This window comes from Pistacia vera, unplaced genomic scaffold (genome assembly GCF_008641045.1).
Source record: "Pistacia vera cultivar Batoury unplaced genomic scaffold, PisVer_v2 Contig483, whole genome shotgun sequence".
In the NCBI taxonomy this organism is placed as follows: Eukaryota; Viridiplantae; Streptophyta; class Magnoliopsida; order Sapindales; family Anacardiaceae; genus Pistacia; species Pistacia vera.
In genome coordinates this window covers 271,750-295,132 of record NW_022196316.1, presented here as the reverse complement: position 1 = coordinate 295,132, position 23,383 = coordinate 271,750, and the positions used below count along the sequence as shown (strand labels likewise).

The window sequence follows — 23,383 nt, the reverse complement described above, 5'->3', positions numbered from 1 at the left end:
AAATAATCATTGAATATCTTCCAAAAACATTAGGCTCAAAATGAACTTTCCGTTGATATATTATGGTCTTATAACTCTTCCTGAATCAAAAGTTATGTTGTTTTAAGTTAGTCTTCCACGTTTGAGCTTCTGATGCTAGGCCCTCTCTAAGAATTCATCTGTTAGACGTTCTATCTATAGTTGAGCAACAAAAGAAATGCTGAAATGTAAGATGGTCATTGATTTTCTAACTGTGATTGAATTAATTACTTGATTTCATTGGGTTATTTAGTATAGAGTAAACGACATGTTCCCACCCGAGGTTTGACAAAATCCAAAAATAATACTACTAGTTTCATTTATTCCAGATTGTCACCCTTGAACTAACAGTGTTAGTCACTGTTGGATTCTGAAGAGGGCAATTACCAAACTACCCTCCCATCTTCGTCTTCTTCTTCATCTCCCCCTTCTTCTCTTCTGCCGCTTCTCTCTCCCTCCCACAACCACAGCCACAGCCACAACCACGCTCCTCTCTCCCTCCCGAAACCCCAAAGTCACCACCACCACCACCCACCGCCATTCCACCCATCTACCGCCATTGCAATCCCTCACCACCACCCGATTTCGGTCCCATTTGGCTCGATCTCGGTTCTGTTGGCCGTCCTCATCATCACCACAAACACCACCACCCTTCCACCTCCAAAACCTCCATTTTCCCCAGCAGTGTTAGAGGGGAAGCAGTTGGTGGAGAGAAGAGAAGAAGAAAGAGAGAAGAAAAAGAGGAGAAGAAAAAGAAGAAGAGGAAGAATCTGGTTGAGAGAAGAGAAGAAGAAAGAGAGAAGAAAAAAGGAGAAGAAGAAAAAGAGAGAATCTGGAAGAGAGGAGAAGAAGAAAAAGGAAAGGAAAAGGGAAAGAGGAGAAGAAGAAGGAAAGCAGTCAACGGTGGTGAGGTGAGAGAAATGGGTTTTAACACTTTTACCCTTAACCTTTTAAAATAAAAGAAACAGTGTTAGATTAAGAGTGGGTATCTGGAATAAATCAAACTAAGGGTATGAACCTAGGATTTCGGTAAATCTTAGGTGGGAACATGTCGTTTGCTCTTTAGTATAAAATAAATGGTACTATTAATAAGAAGGAATGCTTATAAAAATTGAATAGATCCTTTGTCTTTAATGAATTATTGCCGAACGGTAAATATTATTATGCTTTAACTGATCAATTAATTAATTATAAGGATAATTGAATTTGTGTAATTTGTAAGTCGTTAAGCAATTGTGTATATGTTTGATAAATTATAATAATCTAATCAAATTTATTTTTGGACTATGTATTATTATTTTGTGAAATTCACATGGTAATAATACATATATTTAATTATTAGACTCCCTCATTTAAATTATTTTTTCTACAAATTTAATACAAACATTAGAAAGTATTATAAAAGTAAATATTATAAATTTAGATACATTACTTAAAACTATGATTTAAATTCTAACTTTATATACAATCTTGCAAAGAAAAAAAAAACATAAAATTCTCAATAAAAGTAGACGGGGTGAGGGTCCACGGGAGCGGGGATTTTCTTAAGGATCGTCCCTAGCCTTATCCCCGATATTTTCGAGGATTTCCCACCCCATTTGGGCCAGGCCGGGCCGGGGCAAATGCCCATCCCTATATTATGGGATAGATGGGTGCAAGTGAGGAGTGTGAAGAGATCTTGTACTTGGTTCTTTTAAAATCTTTTCATTCTATTTATCAGGTTTCCATTACGGTTCAGATTCAAATGAAAAATTTATTTATATAATTTAGTTATGTAGATAAAGAGATGGTGCTAGAGTTTATTCTCAATTACAGAATTATTTTAAATTTAGAATTAACAGTTCCCTAACAGATAAAAAAATAATAAATAAAATCCGACTTCATGCTGGTGCCACCTCCCTGACTTGAAACGCTATTTTTAAGTTAAATAATGGAGTCTTTCTCTTACTCTGCAATAATTTGAGAATATTTCAATGTCAAACTTATAATTCCATGGATTTAATAAGGCTATAGACATGAATACAGTCGTTTTAGATGAGCTTAATGAAGTTATAATATATGAGCCTGTTTTTTCAGGGTATCCCTCCATAAAAATCCTGTGTTGAAGTTGACAACCACTTCAACAATGAAGGTCGCAACTCGAGGTCGTAGCTCGACACCTCGAGGTCGCACCCCAAGATCGCAACTCAGGGTCATAGCTCATCTGTACAACGCACATGAAGGTGTTGCTATAGGATTCTCTAAGGATTAGAACGTCTAATAGGGTTGGGCTTAAGAATAAGGATCCTAGTTGTATTAAGTTTTTCTTCATAACATAGTATATAAAGACATTATTCTCTTGTATGAATGATAACAAATCATAGTAGATACATTCATTGTAATGAAAGAGGTGTAAAAATATTTCAACAATATTGATTCTGTTAAAAGTAGCTCGGTTTCTGGTGAACCAGGATAATTCGGACGTGTTTTCTTTCTCTTGACTAGTTTGATATTTGTGTGTGGTTATTTGTTTCTTTGATTCCAAAGACTCTTTAGTTCTTTCATCTTGGGACTACTATGGTAGGTATCCTGCGAGCATTTACATTAGTATACCTAACTTAAGAAAAGAAGCAAATGTAATTCAATTTAAATAGAATAAAAGTGTCAAGGAATTTGAAGAAGCAAAATGATTTATTATTATTGAATACATTTCTATATTTTACAGCAGATCACAAACCCACCCAACTTAGCCGGAGGATATGCAACTTGAAAATTAAAGACTTGCAGCAATACTGAAAGATAAGATAATTTGGGTACAACTAAAAGGAATTTACTCACCAGAAAAGGAATACTATTAGTTGAGAATGCATCTTGTTGGTGATCCATCTGAACGTACAAGTTTAATGTCTGTGTTTTCTACCAACCATTTTGCCCCATCTTTCATGAACCCCACATAGCTTGAGTCAAACTCCTTTTTCCCCATAAGCTGCCTGAAAATTAAATTAAAAAGTTCTAATTGATGAGGCAAAGAGGCCTAAGAGGCTTAGCTGACAAACATTGATGTATGAATGTTCATCTAATGCAGTTCCTAATTTGAAATATTACTAAATAAAGTCTGGCTTTTGTGTCTTGATTTAAGCTATTGCTACCTTATTTCCTGGGAGCCCATTATGGTTTAATTTTTACTTGTTCTTTTTTCGGGTGAAATTAAGGTAGTATAAACTATAAAGAAATAATCGGAACTAATTAAGCTCCTATTGCTATATTAAGTTAAAATAGGAAAAAATTATATATTAAATTAAGTGACTTTTGACGCTTTGATTTTATAAGGCTCTTTGTTTAATTAATATACATTAATTATAAAATCAATGAAATTTGATTAATCATTGATAGATAATTGCATCTATTTGTAAGTGTGAAACATCAACTGAAGTATTGGCAGTGGAGGGCGCTTGTGCATAAATATAACGACAATATTACATTTTCAACTCTATCTCACAAACTTTTTCTTACAATTATTCTTTAGAAAAAAAAAAAAAAAAAAAAAAAAAGCTATGAATATACAAAAAATTTAACATAACTGATGGATCATCATCTGATGATAAAATAAAGAAAATAAAAAGATCAAAATTATAAATTCAAGAATAATTCATGTATTGAGGTGAAATGACATCATGGCCACCGTATAAATATGCTATACATGATTTTGGATATATTCCTTTGATTAATATATATTTTTTGTTTGGTTGTTTGAACCAAATTTGCGCACTCAATTTAAAAGTATGATGATAAAACATGTATGAAACGAATCGTAGTGCACTGGACTTTCACCGGTCCCTTGAGCCTGTAATGTTTGGACGTTCCACTAGAATTACCTCAACATGATTCACTATTTTCTTATCAACTTTTTCCTGTAGTGTTACTGCTAACAAGTAATATTACATTTATAAAGAAATTTTACAAAGATTTTTATACAAAGTAATATGGTAAAAAATGAATAGAAGAATGAATTTAATGAGTTTCACTTTTCCATTCATTTTTTGCCATCTCACTTTGTATGAAATTTTTTATAAAATTTCTTTGTAATTATAATATTATTGTTAAATAATATATCTTTCCAGTGAAGTTAATATAGAAAGTAAGAAACCTTTTTCCGAATTTATAGTTTCAAAATCTAAGATTAATTAAATATCATGATGCCCATATTATGGGGACTCCTTTCCTTTGTGGGTTTTGCTTTTAACATGTGTTGCACGTATTTATGGGATATTCTGTCTTAGACGAGGTGTTGCCTGCAACTTGTAAGGCCATAGGAAGGAATGGAATTGCATGAGAAGAAGATTTTCATACAAGTTATGTTCTTATCCCTTGGAACATCAACTAACAAAGCAGGACATGTTGCAAATAAACATGTATAATCAATCAATCACCACTGTTGATGCTTGATTTTGACACCAACGACTCACACGTGCAAAGCGCTAAGCGAACTTAGAAATTACATGTGATATGAAAACATGAAATGAGAAGCGATTTTTAAAGTGGTTCGGATGCTCAAAAGTGAATCCTACGTCCACTGTTGTTGAATTAATAGATGGGTATAGTCAGGTCGTGTGTGGCTAGCTGAGTTACAATCTAGAGGGAAAACAGAGAAAGAGAGAGAGAGAGAGAGAGAGAGAGAGAGAGAGAGAGAGAGAGTGTGTGTGTGTGTGTGTATGCTGTTTTTAGACTAAGATAAGCCAATCCCGTAAATGAGAGGGGAGTCCTCTATTTATAGTAGGAGGACTCAAGAAAATGATTACCAGTCTACAAGTGGGTAGGTGTCATGCAAGTCCTTCCTTGCATCCCATTGGTTATCTGCACGAGAAATATCCTCAAATTGCGTAGGGCTTGGGCAGGTGGACAATCCCTGACCACTAGCAAGCCTGGCGTTCACCTGCTGCACTGACAAGAACCATACCTCTTCCGTCACTATGCAACATGGCAACGTTTGGACGGCATAAAACCTTCCTGAATCCTGATTGGTTCTTGCTGGCAAGGTTCCACGTCAGCCCTAACTTTTTAGGCATAACAGAAGTCCCCAAGTTTTTAAGGTTTAAGGATTGAATCTTGAGAACTTCATGATTATGCCGCGACTTGAATCGTCCCTAATGACGTTCGGTCGAGCTGATTTGAGCTGCAAGGAGGTTACAGCATACGCCTTTAAGGATAGCATAAGCGACCTGAGGTGGCCTTCTCCCACAAGTTCAACGACCTGAATTAAGCCCCACTCAGTGCCACACCGACATGCTTCGAATCTCATCCGCGGTTCATGACCTGAGAATACTTAGCACATTTTTACTGAGAGCAAGGAATCACATCGTCTCGAAACCGATACGCGGCGAAGAGTGTTTTGCCCAAACGACCTCTTTAGATGTTATTCGTTGCGCTTGACAGCTAATTTGTTCAATAAAATAATCTTTATTTTGACAGACATGTCTAGTGCGCAATAAGTGTCAGCCATGCGCATTAAATGCAAATCATGCTTAAACAACATTCTCTTTCCGAGAATTAAATACGGATAAGGGCGCATTTAATGTGGAGGAGATAATCGAGCCGTTACTTGGTTGCTCTAATGGAAGAAAGCGTTGATTAGCACTTTCAAGCGTGGTGGTTACTTCTTCTCGCGGATTGATGACACGTGGTCACAATCAATGGTGAGAAACATATCCCGCCCAAGCGTCGCTTGCCTAGGGAAATCAATTGTCGCTTCTTCCCCCTATAAAACCTCAGACTCGCCTTAGGCTTTGTCACAAAAGTAATACTTTCAGAGAAAGAACAAAGCTCTCACAAAATTAGTCTCCCCTTTTTTCTAGTTGATGCGCACCCTTTGTTACGACAGGAAGTCCATTCCCTGCAGCCAAGAGGTTAGAAGGATTTCTCCTTCTCCTTCGCTTTCTTTTACTATTTTGTTAATAGCTTGACTTGACGATAATGGTGGGTATAAACTGTTTGGTAAACTTTTGTGGTGCGTATTTACGGGCAGTTGTGAGAAGAAGGCTTTTTCTTTCGTAAAGAGTGAAAATTTAAGGCACGAATCCTTGAGGGTTGATTCCTAAGGGTTTTTAGGGTTTTTCTAGGGTTTAAGGAAGGTGCATTTGGGTTTCTTTTGCTCTTTCATGTCATCGTATGGAATACTGTACGAAGACTGAGTTATCTTTGTGTGTCGCCCCTTTTTCAAACCTTAGGAGCGATGGATGCCTCAGCGACCAAAGCAACCGAGGGGACGAGCTCGTAGGCGCCAGACGCCCCAGCAGGTCCCATGTAAGAGATTTTTTCAATGGCCACCCGAGATGAGATACAGAAGGTAGTGGACCAATACGCACTTAGCATGGATGTCTACCAGCACAGAACATATACAACTCAGAATCCCCTAGGGGGAATGGCCGCGATCTCGGAGGCGATCATCAAATGTGGGGCATTGATACCTTTTCACCCCTTCCTTAGATCGATCCTCGACCACTTCAAGATCGCGCCACTGTAATTGACGCCTAATGCATATATGATAGCTATTGTTATGTATATCCCATGTGGCGAGAATGGCCTCGGCCAGCTATCTTTTTACCTCTCGAAGCGATCTACGATCGAGGGAGGAATATTTGGTTACCTCAATAACATCGAGGCCTATGAAACCAAATTTTTCTTTTTTCAGTACGATGGAGTCTGCCAGTTTAGGGAACCCTTCTTTTACTTTACGAATTGTTCCTTTTCCTTCAGTCTTTACTTTCTAACGAACTTTTCTGTCTCATTGCAGGAAATAAGACGACCAGGTTGACGACTTTGACTGATTTCAACCGAATCGTAACATTTGGTAATCTCCCCGAGTAAAGTCACGACGCGAGATTGCTCGTGACTACCGCCAACATGAGAAAATACGGTTTCTTCAATCCCGAAGCGTCTCTAGAACCACCTTTAGTCCATAATTGTCCTCGCACTTAGGATTTCTTTCTTTTTCTTGTAGTGGCTTTTTTTGCTAATCATGCTTTCATGTAGCAACCATGCCGCCCATAGTTCTGAGGCCGATGACGAGGACTAGGGGGTTCATTTTTCCCCGGGTCACCCTAACTGAGCTAGCCGAGGCGATCCCTGGCGATAACCCCGCAAGAGGGATACAAATGGGTGCGCGAACACCCTCAGAACGACAAGGGGAAGCTTCTCGGCCCGTGGCTACTCACCTCCCCAAGCAGAAAACTATGGGCCGAAAAACTAAGAAAAAGAAGCAGTTGCAGGCTAAAGAATCAGAGTTTAAGCCAGGGGACTTAAGGGTGTAGCCCAGGAAGTCTCAACCTTACCAAGCTTTCCACTCGGGGGCGACTCTGAGGCCTGCACCTGGCATTTCGATGATCCCTCAGCACTCGTGAAGAAGACAAAAGGAGACTGTAATTGCCTGAAGGAGAGCAGACAAACCACCGGTCGGCGAGATGCCTGTTCATTTGGGGGCAGACACACCTGTGTTGGACTCCATGGGACAACTCCCATAACAGTTACAGTCGGTGGTGTATACCTTGTTAGAGTGCCAACTTGCCACGGCTTTTGAGGAGTTTGTGGCCTCCCAACCTGCGAACCTAATGGCTACAGTGCTCCAGCTACAAAGCCAGGTAAGACAGCTCGTTCTTATTGAGGACTTCCCAATATCGGTTGGTTTTCATACCCTTTATGATTTTTAGGAAAATGGAGGTTAACCTTTGTTTCTTTTCTCATGCAGTCTCTGCTCGCCCTGCATATGGCCCAATAGAAGACCAATCTGGACTTTACTAAGAGGCTCCACAAGCTAAAGGAAGAGAATGCAAAGCTGAAATAGGACTTCGTAGCTCTAGACAAAGAGGCAAAAACGTATCAAATCCAGGTGAATCAATACCTAGTAGAGATAAACTTTGCCCTTCGCACAATAGAGTTCCAGAAGGTTGAGTTTGAGAAGAGAGACGAAGAGAACAAAGAGCTCCAAAGGATAATGGCCAAACTCAACAAAGAGTGTGGCGAGAAAGAGCAGGAGCTGAAGGTAAACTTTGAATGAGCCATGAAGGAAAAGGAAGAGAGAGCTCGATTGTGGGAAAATTTTGAGAGGCAGAAGAGAGCACTAGAGACGGACCTCGAGTTTTCCCAAAGGCGGGTTGCTTCATTAACTGATCAAATGAAGCGGCAAAACCTTGAAATCGAGAGGAAGGCCGCTGACTGGGCGATTCAGACCATTTACAGGTTACGACTAAGGAACCCGGGGATGGACCTCTCCGACCTCCCGATCGAATATTAGAACATCCTTGCTTTCATGGCACAAGTTGATGATGATGCCGAGGAGGAAGAGAGACAAGAGCCTCCTCCAAAGGATGACCAGTCGGAGGAATATGTCCTAGAGGACCCAACAGCTGATCGGATGGTCGACGACCAACTAGGGGATACTGAGGTCGCACCCGCAGGGCCTGGAAGTGGAGACCAATGATCGTTTATCCTGTTTCTGCACAACTTTGCTTTTCACTCTATCTTTGTATTACTTAACTCTTTTTCTTTTGGCTGCTCACTGTACTTATTCTCATTACTTATATAAAAGGAATATTTTTAGCCATTTGTGATAGCACTTACAATTTCGAGTACTTCACAAGACTAATGTTACATATTCGAATAGGAAACTTGTAAAAACATTGCAATGAACAAGATCATACAAGACAAATTTGTTTAAGAGAATGATCTTATTTACAAAGGTTACAAGGAAAATTTTTACAAGTAAAGGAAATGAAAAATTAAGAGCAAGTTCGGAAATACTAGTAATAGGGGCGAAGATGCTCATCATTCCAAGCTCGCGGTACTTCGGAACCGTTAAGCCTTTTGAGGTAATACATTCTTGGTCATATTACCTTGGCGATGCGGTATGGACCTTCTCAGTTAGGTCCTAGTACCCCCGCACTTAGTTCACTTGTACAGAGAAGAACTTTTTTTAGAACCATGTCGCTGACCTAAAAGTCTTTTCTCCTGACCTTAAAATCGAAGAACCTTTTTGCATGCTGCTGGTAGGATGATATCCTTAACCGAGCCTTATCATGGTATTCTTCAACTAAGTCTAGACTTGCACGCAGAAGTGCATCATTGTCTATTTCATTGAATATGTAATGACTCTCTTTCTAGCTAGTATACTTCGTAAAATAACAGTAAAACTCACTATATATATATATATATAAGAAAATATACATATAAATGAGTATAAAATTATGGGCCCATATTAAATTTTTTTTATATACAAATCTTTACATAATATAATAAAGTATCAAAATAGTAACTCGATAGTTTTACCCAACCCTTCCGCTGCGTGATGTTCCAAGTGACCACATCTCACCTGTTACTTGCAAAAACATTAAAAACAACGGGGTGAGCACTAATTGCTCAGTAAGTAAACCTGCTATGCTACCCTTCTCTCACCATTGCTTAAATTATGAATTTCTTTCCTTACTTCACACTTCCCCATTCTTCTCTATTCTTTCTCTACTTTTACTCTATTTTTCTCTCTGTTCTTTTTCTGTTTTCCCTTTTGTTCTTTCTCTGTTCTTTCTCTATTCTTTTTCTATTCTAATTTCCCAATACTCAGATAATGGGCATGGTATTATGCATATATGATGCAAATGCACAAATGCATAAAATATGCATTTTCTTTTCTGTTCTTATTTTGTTTTTCTTTCTTTTCTATGCTTCTTTCTTTCTCTTCTTTAGAAATAGTATGGCCCAGAAATATCACTTGATCCAGCCAAAACTCACACTTAAAAAACTTGGCAAACAACTTCTTTTCTCTCAACCGCTGTAGCACAAATCTTAAGTGTTCCTCATGCTCCTCTCTTGACTTAGAATAAACCAAGATGTCATCAATAAACACCATTATAAATTGATCAAGACAATCGTGAAACACGCGGTTCATTAAATCCATAAAGACTGTTGGGCCATTGGTTAACCCAAAAGGCATCACCACAAACTCATAATGCCCATATCTCGTCCGAAAAGCAATCTTGGCAATATCTTGTTCTGCCACTTTTACTTGATGATAACCCGACCTCAAATCAATCTTTGAAAACATTGCTGCTCCTTTTTTACTGATCAAATAAGTCATCTATACGAGGCAACGGATACTTATTCTTCACTGTCACTTTATTCAACTCTCTATAATTTATACACATCCACAAGAATCCATCTTTCTTCTTCACAAGCAAAATTGGAGCTCCCCAGGGAGAATGACTGGGTCAAATAAAACCCTTATCTAGGAGTTCTTGGAGTTGCTTCTTCAATTCCTGATGCTCGGTTGGGGCCATTCGGTAAGGTGCTTTAGAAATTGGTGCGATCCCTGGTGCCAGTTAAATACTAAATTCTACTTCTCTTTCTGGAGGTAAACCCGACAAATCTTCCAGAAATACATCTAAAAACTCCCAGACTACTAGCACATTCTGAATCTCTAGTTGTGGGACATCATTATTGTGCACTACATGGGCAATGTACCCAAAACACCATTTTCTTAACATCTTTCTAGCCTTTATACTACTGATTAACATACTCAACTTATGGCCCTCTCCAAAACTAAATTTATCTCCGTCATCAAGATTAAATCTTGCTTTCTTCTTCCGACAATCAATTTCTACTCCATGCCTCCCTAGGAAATCCATGCCCAAAATAACATCAAAGTCAGGCATATCTAACACTATCAAATCAATTGGTAACTTCCTTCCATGGATCACTACGAACTCCCTGGAAGCATCTCATGGGCCACTACACTAACCCCATCAGGTAATTCTATCTTAATAGGCTGATCTACTACAACAGGTTTCAAACCTAATCTTTCTACCATTCCATGAGTAATAAAAAAATGTATAGCTCCAGAATCAATCAATGCATAAAGAGGAACTGCATGAAATAATAACTGACCAATAATTGCGGATGGACTGGCCTCTGCTTCACTCTATGCCACGGTAAACACCCGGACATTTGTACCTCTGGAATTATGTGTTGCGGGTGCTGGAGGGGCTTTACAATCTTTCATCAAGTGCCTCAGCTATCGACACCTATAGCATACATTTCGGCCTAATTCCCTTAAACACTCCCCCGGGTGCGTTCTCGCGCACTTAGGACATGGGGGGAATTCAGTAGTTCTTGGTCGTTTACTCTGCCAGTCTCTTCTGTTCTTCTTAGGTTGGAATCTCTTCTTGTTCCTCACTTCCTTGTTTCTTGAAACATCATTTCTCTCTCTCGGTAGAGCGAGAGATGGGTCACTTGGTACTGTTATTGATGGTCTCGCTGAGGTGAGCTTATTTACAAATATTTCTACCCTTAAAGCTCGCTCTAAAGCTTCACTATAAGTATGAGGGGGCTCAGCTCCTGCCATCACATCATGGGCTATTTCTGGTTTAAGCCTATGAACAAACTTATCTTTTCTCAACTCTGGTGTGTTTACTATACCGGGTGTGAATCGTACAAAAGAGTTAAATCTTACATAATACTCTTTTACTGTACTAGACCCTTGCTTCAAACTGATAAACTCTTAAATCTTCTCATGAACCCGATCCACTGTTCTATATTCAGCCTCAAACAATCTTCTGAACTCTTCACGTGTCATAGAAGCTAAATCGTGGGTATCTTCCATCAATTCCCACCGAATTCAGGCATCACCCCGAAATAGAAATCTTGCATACCGTATCTTTTCTCTATCCATCATGGGAAAAAGTGTTGTCGTGCATTCCACGGACGTAAACCATTCCTCTGCCTCTAATGGGTCCGTGGTACCCCTAAATTCGGATGGTTGGTGTTGGCTTGGCAGTCCATAAATAGGCTCAATACGGTTCTACACTGTCGGAGGTACCGGCCTTTCTCTTTCTTCCTTGGTGGTCAATACACGAATGGGGGTTTCACCTCTCCCTGGTATAGCTCTCCCCTGACTCTCTACTAACACTTGTTATACAATACTATGAATTCTTGCCTCATCGATGGTAGGAGGAGTAGGTTCTGGCGGGTTGGAAGTTTCCCCTGCAGTCATCGTATTCTTACTACCTGCTCAGGTTCTATGTCTCATCTACAAAACAACTACAGTTAAATCAACTCAAATAACTTACCTACTACTATATGTAATAAAAGAAATAATCTTACAATGGTCGGCTACCGAATGTCAGCGCGGCAGGAGGGGCACACTGTCAAATCCTAAAATCTTTGCTCTGATACCAAAAATGTAATGACTCTCTTTCTAGCTAGTATACTCGTAAAATAACAGTAAAACTCACTAAATATATATATAAGAAAATATACATATAAAAGAGTATAAAATTATGGGCCGATATTTAATTTTCTTTATATGCAAATCTTTAAATAATATAATAAAGTCTCAAAATAGTAACTCAACAGTTTTGCCCAACCCTTCCGCTGCGTGATGTTCCAAGTGACCGTATCTCACTTGTTACCTGCAAAAACATTAAAAACAACGGGGTGAGTACTAATTGCTCAGTAAGTAAACCCGCTATGCTACCCTTCTCTCTCCGTTGCTTAAATTCTAAATTTCTTTCCTTACTTCACACTTCCCCATTCTTCTCTATTATTTCTCTACTCTTACTCTGTTTTTCTCTCTGTTCTTTCTCTGTTTTTCCTTTTGTTCTTTCTCTATTCTTTCTCTCTCTGTTCTTTCTCTATTCTAATTTCCCACTACTCAGATAATGGGCATGGTATTATGCATATATATGATGCAAATGCACAAATGCATAAAATATGCATTTTCTTTTCTGTTTTTCTTTCTTTTCTGCTCTTATTCTGTTTTTCTTTCTTTTATGTGCATCTTTCTTTCTCTTCTTTCTTTTCTTTCGATTCTTTCGATTCTTTGTTTTCTTTCTATTCTTTCTTATTCTTTTCTTTTCTTTCTTATTCTTTTGCCGATCGGACTTGGTTGAGGCATGGATTCAGAACATTGGCCGTGTGAGTGTATTCTTCTTTCTTGGGTACAACCCTCATCCACATGTACTCTTATGGACCGTACCAATTCTTATTTCTTATTCTTAGGCCGCTCACTAAAGGCGACGTGCATGCGTGGAAAATTCTTCTTGTCACTCACGGGTTCCCCATCGCAACAACTTTTTCTTCTTTTTTTATCTTTTTACACTTCTTTAAATAAAAATTCAGATTTGAACTTCTTTAATATTCTCATTTCTTTCTATTTACTCTTTAACATTCTTTAGTGCTTTTTCATGCTCTTATGAGTATATATGCATGTAGATGGTTTCATGCTTATAATTCTTTCTAAATTCACATGTTTAAATGCAGTTATGCAATATGGAATGCAAACATTTCATTCGCTACCATCTAAAAACTCATCTCAATATAACACATAATCATACTTATACATGCACTTCTCTTTGACATTTCATCAAACAACTTATGTGCACAAAACAACTCTAATTTGGCTACACTTCTATCTCTTTTTTAAGCCACCAAAAATTTGGTATAACATCCTCCATATTTAACGCCAAACCTGTCCAAAATGTACACTCCAAGATTTTTACTTCTATTCTTCCAAATTTCATCCAAACTCACATCAAATATCAAATATACCAACACTACTTCTCATGGATAAGTTCTAATCATCATTCAACACCAAATCCATCAACAATTCTTCATATAAAACACATATATATGCATAAAAGGAATTCTCTACACTATATTACTTAAATCATACTTAGGGTAGGATTTACTTACCTTATATGTGAGCAATCCGACACTTTAAAAAATCTTCTTTGAACCAACTCTCTTTCTATTAAATCCTATAAACACAAATCATCAAAATTCAACACTTTAAAAATTAAAACTCACTTCTTGGTGCAAGGATCTTACCTAAGGATGCTTGGGATTGAAAATCCACTTAAAAGTACCCAAAATCTATGAATTTCCCTTGAAGAAGAATTGAAGAAATTGAGAGGATTTGAAGGTGAAGGTGGCGTGAAAATGGATGAAGAATGGCTAGGGTTTCATTCTTCAATTCTTGATATAACATATTATTATTGATAGTTTCTCATTTTGCCGTTGTACTTTCTATTAAATTCCATCTATGTCCCTTAGTCAATTACCAAAATATCCTTATTTTTATTAACTTCTCCATGTTATTCTATCTCTTTTCACTCCCAACTTTTTCAACTAATTATGAGTGAAAAGACCATTTTACCCCTAATGAAATTTTAAGGCATTTTCTTCACACTTTTTTTTCAAAATAACTTTAACAAAAATCAACTAAGGGTAAAAGGGCATAAGTAAAGCTACGTACCTCGATGTGGGCATTACAGAATAGGTCTCTTTAGAGTGAACCAGTCCCTACTTCCACTAGGATCATAGCCTCGCAGCCATACGCTAGCAAGAAGGGCGTTTCTGAAGTAGAGGTTCTCGGAGTTGTTCTATATGCCCATAGAACTTCTGGGAGGTCGTCGACCCAATTACCCTTGGCAGCACCAAGCTTAGCCTTCATAGTGTGCTTAATGGTCTTGTTGACAGCTTCAACCTGACCATTGGCTTGCGATCTTGCGAGTGAGGCGAACTTTTTATAGATCCCCAGCTCATCGCAAAACTACTTGAATTCCTCATTGTTGAACTGCTTCCCATTATCAGAGATGAGTGTATGAGGAACTCTGTAGTGGCACACTATGTTTTTGAAGATGAAGTCTTTGAGCTTCTTGGTAGTGATCGCGGCCAATGGTTCAGCCTCAACCCATTTGGTGAAGTAATCTACCGTGACCACAACATACTTGGCACCCCCCTTTCAGGCAGGCATGAGCCCAATAAGATCAATTTCCCATATGGAGAATGGCCAAGGGTTGGTTATTGTTGTCAGCTGGTGGGAAGGAGCTTGCGGTATGTTTGTGAACCGTTCGCACTTGTCAAACTTTTTTACAAAATTAAAAGTGTCTTCCTAAAGTAGAGGCCAATAGTATCCTTGACGGATAATTTTGTTGGCGAGGGATCGTGCAGTAGTGTGATTACTATCGCACCATCCCTTCATGTATCTCTCTCATGACATAGTCTGCTTCTTCGTCGGTTACACATCGGAGGAGAAGGGCGCTAAACCCTCGCTTGTACAACTGATCTCCTATAAGTGTGTAATGAGCAGCTCTGGTCTGCAAGATTTTTGCCTCAGTCTTGTCACTGGGCATAGTCCCATTTCGAAGATACTGAATGATTGGAGTCATCCAGAAAATTGACTTTGTTGTAGCTACGGTCTGCTCGGGCGAGCTGATACTAGGAATCTCTATGTACCGAACTAGAATACTTTCTGGAACATCTGAGTCTAGCGACAAGGCTATTCTTGCCAAGGTGTCTGCGACAGAGTTAATGTCTCTCGGAATCTACTTGATCATGAAGTGCTTGAAAGACTCGAGCGCAGCCTTAGCTTTCTTCAGATAGTTGATCATGTTCTCTTCCTTGACTTGATATTCTCCCAAGATCTGATTGACAACCAGCTGGGAATCGCTATGAATACTGATCGTGCTTGACCCTATTTCTCTCGCCAATCTCAAGCTAGCGAGCAGAGCTTCGTGTTCGGCCTTGTTGTTCGTAGCTTTGAACCCAAATTGAAGAATTCCATGGATACGAGTCCCTTCGGGACTGAGGAGGAGAATACCTACCCCGACTCTTTTCCTGTTCGAAGAACCATCGATATAGAGGCTCCAGGTTGATAAGTTTTGAACGATTTTCTGGGTGGCTTCACTGGCTCGTTGCTCGGATTCCTGATTTGGTTGGTACAAGAATTCTGAAAGGAAATCGGCAATAACCTGCCCTTTGATGGTTGCTTTTGGTTTATAATGCAGATCGAACCAACTCAGTTTCATTGCCTATTTGAGTAACTTACCCGAAGCTTCCAACTTATGAAGAACTAGCCTGAGCGGGTAGTTGGTCAAAACATGGATTGTGTGGGCATGGAAATAGGGTCACCGTTTTCTGGAGGCAATCAGTAGGGCATAAGCTAACCGCTCTATTTCTGGATACTGCATCTCGGCATCTAGTAGTCGCTTGCTTGCATAATACACTGGCCATTGAACTCTGCCCTCTTCCTGAATGAGAGTTGTGCTGATCTCACGCTGAGAGACGGACAAGTATAGGAGTAGAATTTCCTCAGGGAGACACTTGGATATGAGAAGTGGCTTTCCAAGGTGTTCTTTTATGTTCTAAAAGTCTACTCGCACTTTGGAGTCCATTCGAACTTTTTGTTGGCCTTGAGTATATTAAAAATGGCAAGCAATGATCTATTGCCCTTGATATGAAGCGACTGAGAGCCGCTATTCTCCCATTTAGACTCTAAACTTATTTTCAGTTGGTCAGACTTTTCATATCAAGGAGAGCTTAGATCTTCAAGGGGTTGATTTCTATTCCCCTCTAGTTAACCATATACCCCAGGAAATTTCCCGAGGATACTCTGAATGAGCATTTGAGAGGATTGAGCTTCATTCTGTACCTTCGGAGTACGCTGAACATCTCATCGAGTGTATTATGTGATTTGAAGCGACATGCGACTTAACCAGCATGTCATCAACATAGTCTTCCGTTGATTTTCTGATCTGCTCAGAAAACATACGGTTAACCAACTACTGGTAAGTTGCCCTAGCGTTTTTTAGGCTGAAGGGCATGACCTTGTAGCAATACAACCTCCGATTTGTAACGAACGAGGTATGCTCTTTGTCCGATATGTACATTAGAATCTAATTATATCCCAAGTAGGTATCCATAAAACTGAGCAGCTCGTGCTTGGAGGTAGCATCGACTAGCTGGTCGATTCTTGGCAAAGGAAAGTTGTCCTTCAGACAAGCTTTGTTGAGGTCGATGAAGTCAACGCAAGTTCGCCACTTGCCATTGGGCTTCTTTACTAAGACTAGATTTGCAACCCAGCTTGGGTAAAACGCCTCTCGAATAGACCCGTTCAAAAGGAGCTTATCTACCTCAATTTTCAAGGCAGCATAGTGCTCATGGTCCATTGTTCTTCGACCATACTGTCAATGTTTAGTGCATGACATATGACGTTCGGGCTGATCCTGATCATGTCAACATGAATCCATGCAAAAACGTCGACATTCTCTCTGAGGAAGCTTGTCAGGTCTTTAGCGAGCTGAGGGTTGAGATTACTCCCGATTCTCTACACTCAGGTTGGCTCGTTTTGATCGACTAATACCTCAGATAAGTCCTCGACTGGCCCACTATGAGGGCACTCTTGGATGCAAGGATACATGTTATCCTTTATTGGGTCGGGCTATGACTCGATCCTACTGATCGCCATTGCTTGTTCGGGGATGCCTATTGGCTTTCCTTTTCCCTTGCACTATTCTTATGTAGCAGTCGCAAGATTCACGTTGAGATACGTTTACTTCCCCTATCCCTGTCGGGGTAGGGAACTTCATTTTCAAATGGTAAATGGAGGTGACTGCCTTGAAATTTCTCAGTAGAGGTCGTCCCAAAATTCCATTGAAGGCGGAGGGATAGGCTACCACAAACAATTCCATCATTTTGGTCACTTCGTCGATTTCACTCAGTGTGACTGGGAGTAAGATCATTCCCCCAGGAATTTGATGATCCCCAGTAAAACCATAAAGAAGGATGGAGGTAGGCTTCAAGTCTGCCTCGTCTAGTTGCATTTTCTCGAAAGCTTACTGAAACAGGATATTCACGACGATTCCATTGTCCACCAACATTTTGTGGACCTCGTACCGGCCTATTTCAGGCACAATGACAAGATCATCCTCATGGGGATGATGCAATCACACCATATCTTTCTTAGAGAAGGTGATCTCCTCTTCCTTGCGAACTTTAACGGGTCGCGACGCCGTGCTCATTACACTCACAGGGTCATGACGGGCTTCCTAAGCATACCTCTCCTAGACACCTCAAGAATTCCTCGCGAGGTGTGGTTCTCTGAAGATGATCCCTACACAATAGAATTCCTACACAATAGAGTCACTTGCAACCACGACGCTTCTTTCTTGGTTCCTCTTGATCCTTCACTCGAACAGGAGTCGGGCCATCAACATACTTTTTGAAGTGCCTCTGCTTGATGAGGTCTTCGATTGCCTGCTTGAGAGCCCGACACTCATCAGTGTGATGCCTATTATCCCGATGATAGTGGCAATACTTTTTATTGCTTCTGGTTGAGGGGGGATTCTTCATGGGCTTTGGCTCTCCGAACAAGCTGGCCTCCTCTGACTTATCCAGGATAGCCAATACTGAAGAATTCATAGGAGTGTATTGATTCTTGTCGCGATCGCGATGAGGAATTGGGGCATAAGATTTCTTAGGCTCAAATCGTTGCTTATTTCCTTTCTGCTGATCGTCATTAGCCCATCTGCGATCAGTCCTCCTACTATTCTCCCCCTGGTTTGGAACACTGCTCGAGGGACCGAGGTCATGGCGATTGAGAACGGCCACGAACTTTTCAATTCTGAGGTATTTCTCAGTGAGGTTGTAGAAGCGAGTGAGGGAAACATCGTCCTCGGATTACAGTTCCTTCCACAAATCTATTTGCGGGAGAACTCCCATGATAATAATAGTCCGAACGGACTCTTCGGGAGTATGAGCCACTTTGTGGAGTTCCCTATGGAACCTGTCTATGTAAAACCAGAGAGATTCATCCCTCTCCTGCCGTATGTTGCTCAGATAGCTCAACAGCATTGAGAACTTTATGTTCGCCTAGAAGTGTCTTAGGAACGATGAGCTCATTTGATGCCATAAGCTGATTGATCCCGCGGGAAGCGACCTGAACCAACATTTGGCATGGGCAGTTAGGGTTACTACTAAGCAACGATATTTGGCCAAGTCGGAGACTTGATGGAGTTCCATGAGGTCATTGAACTTGTACAGGTGATCCTGTGGGTCTGAATTCTCATCGAATGCCCGCATGTCGGGCATTCTGATTCTCAATAGGAGAGGGACAACTAAAACTACTAGAGAAAAGGGAGACGCCTCTATGACCTTCCCACGCTCATTCTGTTGAGCCTTAAGCTGATCCAATGCTCGCTGTAGTTCCTCAATCTGAGGCAACTCTAAGGATCACTTTTCGCAATGTGGATTCGACCCTCATGGTTGCAGTTGAGGAAAGACCGCAAACTGGGCTCTTCCTCAACTCAGCCGGTAGCTCCGACAAACCTTGACACACGCTAGCTAGAGCTATGTGAAGGCATTGAATGATTTGGGAAATTTTCCCAATCTCCACAGTGGTCCAAACCAACCCGCAAACGATGGGGATTTCCCACATGACGACGATTGAGGTCATCATTTCGGCAATATTGGGAATCTCCCTGCCTTGCACTTTTATGGGAGTGCCCATGCGACGTGACATGGGACGGCTCATTTTGTGACATGTCATCGAGTCGTAGTGCCACAGGTATTCTACCCGTTGCACGATCGATATTCGCTGGTCCCTCGAAGCTCTTTGGTCCACTGTTTGTCACTTATTTTCCCCTTCTTTAGCGCACTATAGTGTACGTAGTACGGGCTACAGTAGTTTTTGGCCGTGGCACCACTTCATTGGATTCTGGTGGCACAACCTGATCCAAACGGTCTAGCCTTTGGCTAACTGTTTAGAGAGTATTATTGAACCTCTCCAGGTAACTCATTATGGCTGGATCGAGTCGTGAGCCTAAAGGAATATCTGTCATAATACTTTGTTGGACTGGCACACTTCGGGAGAAGTGTCCTCCTGTACCTAGGGGATTTCCTCATTGTCAAAGTCGGATCGCTCAGGTTCGAAACCGCGAGCCATTTGCTGATTGGTAGGACCGATTAGTCAAAGGTTTCTAATGAAGAGCATATACTAAATCGGGCCCTCCTTTTAGCGCCAAACTGTTGATGCTTGATTTTGACACCAAAGACTCACACGTGCAAAGTGCTAAGCAAACTTAGAAACTACACGTGATATGAAAACATGAAATGAGAGAATAAATGAGAAGCAATTTTTAAAATGGTTCGGATGCTCAAAAGCGAATCCTATGTCCACTGTTGTTGTATTAATAGATGGGTATAGTCAGGTCGCGTATGGTGAGCTGAGTTACAATCTAGAGGGAAAACAGAGAGAGAGAGAGAGTGTGTGTGTGTGTGTGTGTTTGTATGCTGTTTTTAGACTAAGATAAGCCAATCCCGTAAATGAAAGAGGAGTCCTTTATTTATAGTGGGAGGATTCAAGGTAATGATTACAAGTCTGCAAGTGGGTAGGTGTCGTGCAAGTCCTTCCTTGCATCCCATTGGTTATCTGCACGAGAAATATCCTCAAATTGTGTAGGGCTTGGGCAGGTGGACGATCCCTAACCATTCGCAAGCCTGGCATTCACCTGCTGCACTAACAAGAACCATACCTCTTCCGTCATTGCGCAACGTGACAATGTCTGGACAGCACAAAACCTTCATGAATCCTGATTGGTTCTTGCTGACGAGGTTCCACGTCAGCCCTAACTTTTTAGGCATAACAACCACCAACATACAAAGAAAGGAAATTGCATAAAGCAATAAGCTATACTAACAAAGATGATGCTTGAAATGCGTTTGTGGTTAAAAATTAAATACCATTAAGCACTTCAAGGTCAAGCGTATCAACATCAAAACCAGCGTTATAGTAATGATCAAACATGTGACTAGGCGCATTAACGTGAGTGCCAGTTTGCACAAACATTTCGATTCAGAAGCATTCGCAAGCGAGCCATTCTTGATGGTTGAAAGTGGCCATAGGAACTGGCCAAGACCCTCGGGAACATTTTGCCATCGGCATACACTTTTCTCCCCTCGGGAACCCGGACTGGATCACCTTCAGCAATTAGTATGCACACCCAGATGCTTAGTGGTAGGATTTTGTAATTTTTGTTCAATGCTGGTTTGAGTTAATTAAGAGTTGTTGCAGAGTAATGGAGCTTCATTTCATAGAGTGACTAGTGCCTTTTTCTTTAACTTACGTATTAACGATCAATCATAACGTTCAATCCGGATTCCCAATATTGCGTATTGGAAATCAGATAAGCATTTGTATTTTACTGATCCATCCCTATCAGCTCTATAAAGAACCAATCGCCGAAACTAGCGTTTATATCTTGAAGTATGTTTCGTCAAAGTAATCAGTGGCGGAGACTAGCCTTTGTTGAAGTGTGTTTCATTCTATTGATTAAATTTGGATAGAGGGCAAAAACAAGCATGCGTTTGGATTCACATGGAAAACTCTATCAGTAACATTGAGCTATTTACGAGTTTAATAATCAGAATTTTAAGTCCTTTAGTTGATGGTTACTCAACGAACAACAAAAAGAATTCAAAAACAGATGACCCCATATGAATTGAAATAAAAGAAAAAAACATTATTAAGAATAACAGCGGCTAGATGAAAAAGATGATACTAATAAAACAAAAAATTCTTTCACTAGGATGATCTCCTGAAGCATTTGCATTGACTTAGTGGTTAAGTATAGACAAAAAACTTCTCAGCTCAAAACCAAAATTAGTGAACCAAATTCTTTCAATGAATAACATGGAAAGCCCAACCAATCAAAGAAATTTGATTACCTTGCTGGCTAGGAATTCATGATGAGCTGAAGCTGCATCAACATAGGCTGCAACTGATAAGTAATCAAGTCCTACATTTCATGACAGACAAAATGCAAAAGTGCAACCGTTTAGTTTTCTGAAAAAACAATTCAAAGGAAAGAGAAAAGTGAAATAGAAAAGCAGTCCCAAATTCTCTCAAATGCATTCAATTGAAAAACTTCTAATATGCCGACGAGTATCCAACATAGACTCGATGCAACAACAAAAAGGAAAAACGCAAGTAATGTCTTTTACATGTTGCCCTGGATCAACTAAAGAGAAAATGTTTGACTTACCAACAAGTTTAATGTCTGTTTTCTACCAACCATTTTGCCCCATCCTTCATGAACCCCACATAGCTTGAGTCAAACTCCTTTTTCCACATAAGTTGCCTGAAAATTAGGCAAATTGATAAACCCAAACTCCTTTTGTTGAAATTAAAAATGTTCAAATTGATGAGGCAGAGGGGCTTTAGATTCCATCTCAGCTAGTGAAGGACATTGTCTTCCAGGTATCATATTGACCTACGCATAATCCAACTGTCTCAATACAGACAATGTAATTGACACATCAATATTGTCAATGTTGAAGACCATAGCAAATGTTGCTGCAAAATTTCAAACATAACAAACTGGAAGCGTACAAATTTATGACACAGAATTATTTCTTACATAAACTATACTTTTATATCATCCAACACATAGATGGTGAATCAACAAAAATATCACTTCTGTATTAGTTACTATCTGTATTAATGTTCTGAAAAGCAAGCGAATTTGGGAATGTTTAAGGACATCATAACTTCAGCTTGAGAGGAAAACATGTTATCACAAAATCTAACCAGAACTAGAAGATACAAGACAATATTTTATAACTGGTTTAGAAAGGAGATTTTGTTGAGGTGTACCTAGAAGCTGTAAATTTAAGCCTAGCCCTCTCCACAATAGCTTTATGTCGTTGAAATGCCACACAATAATAATCAACAAGTACAATGTTGAAGTTTAAACGCAAAGATCCATTCGAAATAAATACCAGTTATGTTCCTCCCTTGGAACATCAACTAACAAAACAGGACCTGTTGAAATAAAAATATATAATAAATCATCAATAACACATAAACAAGGATAAGCATAAAGAGCAAAAGATAACATCAAAATAAAAAAATCCAGGGATGAAATAATCAACGAAGAATATAATGCATAAAAGAACAAAACGAAAGGTGTTTGAGGTTATGATTTGTACCATTAAGCATTTCAAGGTCAAGAGTATCAACATCAAACCCAGCATCAGAGAGTTAACAAACATGTGGCTGGGCGATCAACATGCGTGCCAGTATGCACAGACATTTTCATTTCAAAGCATTGGCATTGAGGATTCTTGATGCTCGCAAGGGGCCATAAAAAATGGCCAATCCGTCCTTAGAGTCCCATGAAGGCAAGTCCTTGGTGACCCTATGGCTAGGCTAATATCAAACAGTCTCGCCATTAGCATATACTTCTCTCCGCCAGGAGCTGGAACTGGGTCGCCTTCAGCAGCCAGAGGCCGGCTAGTACAATGCAGATCATCTCGATGCATGATAGACAGCGCGCAGTAGCTGGATTTTCATGGTTACTTAAGAGTTGAGGTGAATTGTTGTCAGCATTTTTTTTTTTATTTTTTTTTATTTTTTTGAGTTATGATGATTTTGATAATAGTAAATTGGTTTTATAGAGTAGGGACAAGAGATTAATAATGAAGTATTGATCAACATTAAAAAGAACAGCAATCGCCAGTAGCAGCTCTATTTAATCGCCAGTTGTGAAAAACTGAAGATCAGTTT

At 39.8% G+C, this 23,383-nt stretch overlaps 1 pseudogene; it reads right to left on the bottom strand.

Annotated features, from left to right (window-relative positions):
• Positions 1-17,532: 17,532 nt before the first annotated feature.
• On the bottom strand, positions 17,533-23,139 carry LOC116146845 (annotated as a pseudogene).
• Positions 23,140-23,383: the final 244 nt, after the last annotated feature.